The sequence below is a fragment of the Syngnathus leptorhynchus genome, unplaced genomic scaffold (genome assembly GCF_054491065.1).
Source record: "Syngnathus leptorhynchus isolate UIUO unplaced genomic scaffold, UIUO_Slep HiC_scaffold_285, whole genome shotgun sequence".
In the NCBI taxonomy this organism is placed as follows: domain Eukaryota; kingdom Metazoa; phylum Chordata; class Actinopteri; order Syngnathiformes; family Syngnathidae; genus Syngnathus; species Syngnathus leptorhynchus.
This window is the reverse complement of record NW_028232252.1, coordinates 28,079-37,500: the sequence shown is the minus strand read 5'-3', so window position 1 is coordinate 37,500 and position 9,422 is coordinate 28,079.

Here is a 9,422-nt window from a genome sequence, read left to right as displayed (position 1 = left end):
CTTTTCGGATAGAGGTCGGACGGTGTGTGTGGACGGCTTCCCGTGGTGCCGCCGCTATCAAGCCGGAGGGTTTGAGAAACGACATTCGCGGAAGGACCGGCGCGGCCGGCGGACGCTCGCACGCGCGGCGCCCGACACTCAGCCGCTCGCTCGGCCTCCGTGGATCGTGGCTAGGTGGGATGGATGCCAAACCGGGTCGTCTCGGTCTCGCCGCAGTACGGTCGCGCCGGGGCCTGCGGGGCGGCGCGGGGAGCGCACGCTCACGCGGCGGCCGGGGCGCTAGAGTGCGACCCGCAGTGGGTAGGAACCGTCCACCCGACGTCGGACGAGCCGAGGCCGATGGAGGCCCTACCAAGGCGGGTCATGAGTGCCAGTCGGTCAGTTGGGTGAGGGGGTACTCGGAGGCCCGCCGGGAGCAGACGGGCGACCGGGGATGGGGGGCGTACGCGGGCGGGCGCCGGGAGAAGACGGCCCGTCCGGGGTCGAATCTCGGCCTGTGTTTTCGGAGCCGGCCGGGCATCACGCTCCCTCCTTGGATGGACAACATTCGTAGTTGACACTTTGTGTCATTTTATCCGAGCGGGCGGGCGCCTCGAGAGGCGGACCGTCCGGGGCGACTCTCGGCCTGTGTTTTCGGAGCCGGCCGGGCCTCACGCTCCCTCCTTGGATGGACAACATTCGTAGTTGACACTTTGTGTCATTTTATCCGAGCGGGCGGGCGCCTCGAGAGGCGGACCGTCCGGGGCGACTCTCGGCCTGTGTTTTCGGAGCCGGCCGGGCCTCACGCTCCCTCCTTGGATGGACAACATTCGTAGTTGACACTTTGTGTCATTTTATCCGAGCGGGCGGGCGCCGCGAGGCGGACCGTCCGGGGCGACTCTCGGCCTGTGTTTAAGGAGCCGGCCGGGCATCACGCTCCTTCCTTGGATGGACAACATTCGCAGTTGACACTTTGTGTCATTTTATCCGAGCAGACGGGCGCCGCGAGGCGGACCGTCCGGGGCGACTCTCGGCCTGTGTTTTCGGAGCCGGCCGGGCATCACGCTCCCTCCTTGGATGGACAACATTCGTAGTTGACACTTTGTGTCATTTTATCCGAGCAGACGGGCGCCGCGAGGCGACCGTCCGGGGCGACTCTCGGCCTGTGTTTAAGGAGCCGGCCGGGCATCACGCTCCTTCCTTGGATGGACAACATTCGTAGTTGACACTTTGTGTCATTTTATCCGAGCGGGCGGGCGCCGCGAGGCGGACCGTCCGGGGCGACTCTCGGCCTGTGTTTAAGGAGCCGGCCGGGCATCACGCTCCTTCCTTGGATGGACAACATTCGCAGTTGACACTTTGTGTCATTTTATCCGAGCAGACGGGCGCCGCGAGGCGGACCGTCCGGGGCGACTCTCGGCCTGTGTTTTCGGAGCCGGCCGGGCATCACGCTCCCTCCTTGGATGGACAACATTCGTAGTTGACACTTTGTGTCATTTTATCCGAGCAGACGGGCGCCGCGAGGCGGACCGTCCGGGGCGACTCTCGGCCTGTGTTTAAGGAGCCGGCCGGGCATCACGCTCCTTCCTTGGATGGACAACATTCGTAGTTGACACTTTGTGTCATTTTATCCGAGCGGGCGGGCGCCGCGAGGCGGACCGTCCGGGGCGACTCTCGGCCTGTGTTTAAGGAGCCGGCCGGGCATCACGCTCCTTCCTTGGATGGACAACATTCGCAGTTGACACTTTGTGTCATTTTATCCGAGCAGACGGGCGCCGCGAGGCGGACCGTCCGGGGCGACTCTCGGCCTGTGTTTAAGGAGCCGGCCGGGCATCACGCTCCTTCCTTGGATGGACAACATTCGCAGTTGACACTTTGTGTCATTTTATCCGAGCAGACGGGCGCCGCGAGGCGGACCGTCCGGGGCGACTCTCGGCCTGTGTTTAAGGAGCCGGCCGGGCCTCAAGCTCCCTCCTTGGATGGACAACATTCGTAGTTGACACTTTGTGTCATTTTATCCGAGCGGGCGGGCGCCGCGAGGCGGACCGTCCGGGGCGACTCTCGGCCTGTGTTTAAGGAGCCGGCCGGGCATCACGCTCCTTCCTTGGATGGACAACATTCGCAGTTGACACTTTGTGTCATTTTATCCGAGCAGACGGGCGCCGCGAGGCGGACCGTCCGGGGCGACTCTCGGCCTGTGTTTTCGGAGCCGGCCGGGCATCACGCTCCCTCCTTGGATGGACAACATTCGTAGTTGACACTTTGTGTCATTTTATCCGAGCAGACGGGCGCCGCGAGGCGGACCGTCCGGGGCGACTCTCGGCCTGTGTTTAAGGAGCCGGCCGGGCATCACGCTCCTTCCTTGGATGGACAACATTCGCAGTTGACACTTTGTGTCATTTTGTTCGGCCTGTGTTTAAGGAGGCGGCCGTCCTCCACTCGGTCCGTGTTTAAGGAGCGACACTCGCGCTCCGGTTCGGCCTGTATTTAGGGAGGCGGCCGTCCTCCGCTTGGTCTGTGTTAAGGGCGACACTCTGTCCATGTTTGAGGAGCCTGGCCCTGACGCTCCTCTCCGGCCTGTGTTTAAGGAGGCGGCCGTCCTCCCCTTGGTCCGTGTTAAGGGCGACACTCGGTCCATGTTTGAGGAGCCTGGCCCTGACGCTCCTCTCCGGCCTGTGTTTAAGGAGGCGGCCGTCCTCCCCTTGGTCCGTGTTAAGGGCGACACTCGGTCCATGTTTGAGGAGCCTGGCCCTGACGCTCCTCTCCGGCCTGTGTTTAAGGAGGCGGCCGTCCTCCCCTTGGTCTGTTTTAAGGGCGACACTCGGTCCATGTTTGAGGAGCCTGGCCCTGACGCTCCTCTCCGGCCTGTGTTTAAGGAGGCGGCCGTCCTCCCCTTGGTCCGTGTTAAGGGCGACACTCGGTCCATGTTTGAGGAGCCTGGCCCTGACGCTCCTCTCCGGCCTGTGTTTAAGGAGGCGGCCGTCCTCCCCTTGGTCCGTGTTAAGGGCGACACTCGGTCCATGTTTGAGGAGCCTGGCCCTGACGCTCCTCTCCGGCCTGTGTTTAAGGAGGCGGCCGTCCTCCCCTTGGTCCGTGTTAAGGGCGACACTCGGTCCATGTTTGAGGAGCCTGGCCCTGACGCTCCTCTCCGGCCTGTGTTTAAGGAGGCGGCCGTCCTCCCCTTGGTCTGTTTTAAGGGCGACACTCGGTCCATGTTTGAGGAGCCTGGCCCTGACGCTCCTCTCCGGCCTGTGTTTAAGGAGGCGGCCGTCCTCCCCTTGGTCCGTGTTAAGGGCGACACTCGGTCCATGTTTGAGGAGCCTGGCCCTGACGCTCCTCTCCGGCCTGTGTTTAAGGAGGCGGCCGTCCTCCCCTTGGTCCGTGTTAAGGGCGACACTCGGTCCATGTTTGAGGAGCCTGGCCCTGACGCTCCTCTCCGGCCTGTGTTTAAGGAGGCGGCCGTCCTCCCCTTGGTCTGTGTTAAGGGCGACACTCGGTCCATGTTTGAGGAGCCTGGCCCTGACGCTCCTCTCCGGCCTGTGTTTAAGGAGGCGGCCGTCCTCCCCTTGGTCTGTGTTAAGGGCGACACTCGGTCCATGTTTGAGGAGCCTGGCCCTGACGCTCCTCTCCGGCCTGTGTTTAAGGAGGCGGCCGTCCTCCCCTTGGTCTGTGTTAAGGGCGACACTCGGTCCATGTTTGAGGAGCCTGGCCCTGACGCTCCTCTCCGGCCTGTGTTTAAGGAGGCGGCCGTCCTCCCCTTGGTCTGTGTTAAGGGCGACACTCGGTCCGTGTTTAAGGAGCGGCCCTCGCGCTCCGGTTCGGCCTGTATTTAGGGAGGCGGCCGTCCTCCGCTTGGTCTGTGTTAAGGGCGACACTCGGTCCGTGTTTAAGGAGCCGGCCCTGACGCTCCTCTTCGGCCTGTGTTTAAGGAGGCGGCCGTCCTCCACTTCCTTCCATGCACCACCACATTCGCAGTTGACACTTTGCCATTTTTTCAGAGAGGTGACACTTAGTCGTTTTTTCGAAAGTTGACACTTAGTCGTTTTTTCGAAAGTTGACACTTTGCCGTTTTTTCAGAGAGGCGACACTTAGCCGTTTTTTCGAAAGTTGACACTTAGCCGTTTTTTCGAAAGTTGACACTTAGCCGTTTTTTCGAAAGTTGACACTTAGCCGTTTTTTCGAAAGTTGACACTTAGTCACTTTTTCGCCACAGTGACACCTCCAGCGCGTGCCACGGCGCTTTTCAGGTCTTCTATCCGACCTTGTGCTGTCGAGGACGGCGTGTCCGACGCCGTGGGGAGACCAGCACCATCTCCTCCATACTCGTAAACGGGGTGCTTTGGAAAACGGGGGGAAAGTCGATGAGTACACTGACTACTGGGACCATTTCATTGTACTCTGGCGCACCTGAAGACCAAAAAAGGTACTGCACCTTAGCCCGGGTACCTCACCCCCTGGTACCTCGAGGAGAACTTAGAAAAATTTCGACAAATTTTTGGTGAGCTCCAGGGAGAGAGGCTGATTTTTCGCTTTTTGAGGCCGACCGCCGAACCGGCGCGGGGCGGACTCACAAGCCCCCCAGAGCCGTGGGCACTTAGTCGTTTTTTCAGAGAGGCGACACTTAGTCGTTTTTTCAGAGGCGACACTTAGTCGTTTTTTCGAAAGTTGACACTTAGCCGTTTTTTCGAAAGTCGACACTTAGCCGTTTTTTTGGAAAGTTGACACTTAGTCGTTTTTTCGAAAGTTGACACTTAGTCGTTTTTTCGCCACAATTGGCTCTGAGCTCCAGGGGGAGAGCCTGGTTTTGCCTTATTTCAGGCCGGCTGGGGAACCGGCGCGGGTCGGATGCACGAGCCCGGCAGAGCCGTGGGCACTTAGAAAATTTTCGCCGATTAAGCTGGGACCTCCAGGCGGAGACCGGCATTCCTCGTCCTCGGGGTTCGACCCAGGAACCGGCGCTGGGCAGACGCCGTAGCCACGCAGAGCCGTGGGCACTTAGAAAATATTCGCCAAGTTGGCTCTGAGCTCCAGGCGGAGAGGCTGGTTTTGCCTTATTTCAGGCCGGCTGGGGAACCGGCGCGGGTCGGATGCACGAGCCCGCAGAGCCGTGGGCACTTTGCCATTTTCTCAGAGTCGACACTTAGTCGTTTTTTCAGAGAGGCGACACTCTGTCGTTTTTTCGAAAGTTGACACTTTGCCGTTTTTTCAGAGAGGCGACACTTAGCCGTTTTTTCGAAAGTTGACACTTAGCCGTTTTTTCGAAAGTCGACACTTAGCCGTTTTTTCAGAGATGTGACACTTTGCCGTTTTTTCGAAAGTCGACACTTAGCCGTTTTTTCAGAGATGTGACACTTAGAAACTTTTTGCCAAGTTGGCTGTGAGCTCCAGGAGGAGACCGTTATTTTTCGTCATTCGAGGCCGACTGCGGAACCGGCGCTGGGCGGACGCCAAAGCTCGGCAGGGCCGTGGGCACTTAGAAACTTTTTGCCAAGTTGGCTGTGAGCTCCAGGAGGAGACCGTTATTTTTCGTCATTCGAGGCCGACTGCGGAACCGGCGCTGGGCGGACGCCAAAGCTCGGCAGGGCCGTGGGCACTTAGAAACTTTTTGCCAAGTTGGCTGTGAGCTCCAGGAGGAGACCGTCATTTTTCGTCATTCGAGGCCGACTGCGGCACCGGCGCTGAGCGGACGCCAAAGCTCGGCAGGGCCGTGGGCACTTAGAAACTTTTTGCCAAGTTGGCTGTGAGCTCCAGGAGGAGACCGTTATTTTTCGTCATTCGAGGCCGACTGCGGAACCGGCGCTGGGCGGACGCCAAAGCTCGGCAGGGCCGTGGGCACTTAGAAACTTTTTGCCAAGTTGGCTGTGAGCTCCAGGAGGAGACCGTCATTTTTCGTCATTCGAGGCCGACTGCGGAACCGGCGCTGGGCGGATGCCAAAGCTCGGCAGGGCCGTGGGCACTTAGAAACTTTTTGCCAAGTTGGCTGTGAGCTCCAGGAGGAGACCGTTATTTTTCGTCATTCGAGGCCGACTGCGGAACCGGCGCTGGGCGGACGCCAAAGCTCGGCAGGGCCGTGGGCACTTAGAAACTTTTTGCCAAGTTGGCTGTGAGCTCCAGGAGGAGACCGTTATTTTTCGTCATTCGAGGCCGACTGCGGAACCGGCGCTGGGCGGATGCCAAAGCTCGGCAGGGCCGTGGGCACTTAGAAACTTTTTGCCAAGTTGGCTGTGAGCTCCAGGAGGAGACCGTCATTTTTCGTCATTCGAGGCCGACTGCGGCACCGGCGCTGAGCGGACGCCAAAGCTCGGCAGGGCCGTGGGCACTTAGAAACTTTTTGCCAAGTTGGCTGTGAGCTCCAGGAGGAGACCGTTATTTTTCGTCATTCGAGGCCGACTGCGGAACCGGCGCTGGGCGGACGCCAAAGCTCGGCAGGGCCGTGGGCACTTAGAAACTTTTTGCCAAGTTGGCTGTGAGCTCCAGGAGGAGACCGTTATTTTTCGTCATTCGAGGCCGACTGCGGAACCGGCGCTGGGCGGACGCCAAAGCTCGGCAGGGCCGTGGGCACTTAGAAACTTTTTGCCAAGTTGGCTGTGAGCTCCAGGAGGAGACCGTCATTTTTCGTCATTCGAGGCCGACTGCGGAACCGGCGCTGAGCGGACGCCAAAGCTCGGCAGGGCCGTGGGCACTTAGAAACTTTTTGCCAAGTTGGCTGTGAGCTCCAGGAGGAGACCGTTATTTTTCGTCATTCGAGGCCGACTGCGGAACCGGCGCTGGGCGGACGCCAAAGCTCGGCAGGGCCGTGGGCACTTAGAAACTTTTTGCCAAGTTGGCTGTGAGCTCCAGGAGGAGACCGTTATTTTTCGTCATTCGAGGCCGACTGCGGAACCGGCGCTGGGCGGACGCCAAAGCTCGGCAGGGCCGTGGGCACTTAGAAACTTTTTGCCAAGTTGGCTGTGAGCTCCAGGAGGAGACCGTTATTTTTCGTCATTCGAGGCCGACTGCGGAACCGGCGCTGGGCGGACGCCAAAGCTCGGCAGGGCCGTGGGCACTTAGAAACTTTTTGCCAAGTTGGCTGTGAGCTCCAGGAGGAGACCGTCATTTTTCGTCATTCGAGGCCGACTGCGGCACCGGCGCTGAGCGGACGCCAAAGCTCGGCAGGGCCGTGGGCACTTAGAAACTTTTTGCCAAGTTGGCTGTGAGCTCCAGGAGGAGACCGTTATTTTTCGTCATTCGAGGCCGACTGCGGAACCGGCGCTGGGCGGACGCCAAAGCTCGGCAGGGCCGTGGGCACTTAGAAACTTTTTGCCAAGTTGGCTGTGAGCTCCAGGAGGAGACCGTCATTTTTCGTCATTCGAGGCCGACTGCGGCACCGGCGCTGAGCGGACGCCAAAGCTCGGCAGGGCCGTGGGCACTTAGAAACTTTTTGCCAAGTTGGCTGTGAGCTCCAGGAGGAGACCGTTATTTTTCGTCATTCGAGGCCGACTGCGGAACCGGCGCTGGGCGGACGCCAAAGCTCGGCAGGGCCGTGGGCACTTAGAAACTTTTTGCCAAGTTGGCTGTGAGCTCCAGGAGGAGACCGTCATTTTTCGTCATTCGAGGCCGACTGCGGCACCGGCGCTGAGCGGACGCCAAAGCTCGGCAGGGCCGTGGGCACTTTGCCACTTTTTCGCCACAATTGGCTGTGAGCTCCAGGAGGAGACCGTTATTTTTCGTCATTCTAGGCCGGTTGCAGAACCGGCGCGGCTCGGATGCACGAGCCCGCAGAGCCGTGGGCACTTAGAAAAATTTCAGAGAGGCGACACTTTGCCATTTTTTCAGAGAGGTGACACTTAGTCGTTTTTTCGAAAGTTGACACTTAGCCGTTTTTTCGAAAGTTGACACTTAGTCGTTTTTTCGAAAGTTGACACTTAGTCGTTTTTTCGCCAAAGTGCCCACCTCCAGCGCGTGCCACGGCGCTTTCCAGGTCTTCTATCCGACCTTGTGCTGTCGAGGACGGCGTGTCCGACGCCGTGGGGAGACCAGCACCATCTCCTCCATACTCGTAAACGAGGTGCTTTGGAAAACGGGGGGAAAGTCGATGAGTACACTGACTACTGGGACCATTTCATTGTACTCTGGCGCACCTGAAGACCAAAAAAGGTACTGCACCTTAGCCCGGGTACCTCACCCCCTGGTACCTCGAGGTGAGCTCCAGGGAGAGAGGCTGATTTTTTGCTTTTTGAGGCCGACCACCGAACCGGCGCGGGGCGGACTCACAAGCCCCGCAGAGCCGTGGGCACTTAGTCGTTTTTTCGAAAGTTGACACTTAGTCGTTTTTTCGCCGATTTTGCTGGGACCTCCAGGCGAGGACCGGCGTTTTTCGTCTTCCGGGTCCGACCCGGGAACCAGCGCCGAGCGGACACATTCGCTCGCTAGTGCCGTTGGCACTTAGAAAATTTTTCGTTTGTCATGAGCTCCGGGCGGAGACCGGCGTTTTTCGTCTTCCGGGTCCGACCCGGGAACCAGCGCCGAGCGGACACATTCGCTCGCAAGTGCCGTTGGCACTTAGAAAATTTTTCGTTTGTCATGAGCTCCGGGCGGAGAGCGGCGTTTTTCGTCTTCCGGGTTCGACCCGGGAACCAGCGCCGAGCGGACACATTCGCTCGCTAGTGCCGTTGGCACTTAGAAAATTTTTCGTTTGTCATGAGCTCCGGGCGGAGAGCGGCGTTTTTCGTCTTCCGGGTTCGACCCGGGAACCAGCGCCGAGCGGACACATTCGCTCGCTAGTGCCGTTGGCACTTAGAAAATTTTTCGTTTGTCATGAGCTCCGGGCGGAGAGCGGCGTTTTTCGTCTTCCGGGTTCGACCCGGGAACCAGCGCCGAGCGGACACATTCGCTCGCTAGTGCCGTTGGCACTTAGAAAATTTTTCGTTTGTAATGAGCTCCGGGCGGAGAGCGGCGTTTTTCGTCTTCCGGGTTCGACCCGGGAACCAGCGCCGAGCGGACACATTCGCTCGCTAGTGCCGTTGGCACTTAGAAAATTTTTCGTTTGTCATGAGCTCCGGGCGGAGAGCGGCGTTTTTCGTCTTCCGGGTTCGACCCGGGAACCAGCGCCGAGCGGACACATTCGCTCGCTAGTGCCGTTGGCACTTAGAAAATTTTTCGTTTGTCATGAGCTCCGGGCGGAGAGCGGCGTTTTTCGTCTTCCGGGTTCGACCCGGGAACCAGCGCCGAGCGGACACATTCGCTCGCTAGTGCCGTTGGCACTTAGAAAATTTTTCGTTTGTCATGAGCTCCGGGCGGAGAGCGGCGTTTTTCGTCTTCCGGGTTCGACCCGGGAACCAGCGCCGAGCGGACACATTCGCTCGCTAGTGCCGTTGGCACTTAGAAAATTTTTCGTTTGTCATGAGCTCCGGGCGGAGAGCGGCGTTTTTCGTCTTCCGGGTTCGACCCGGGAACCAGCGCCG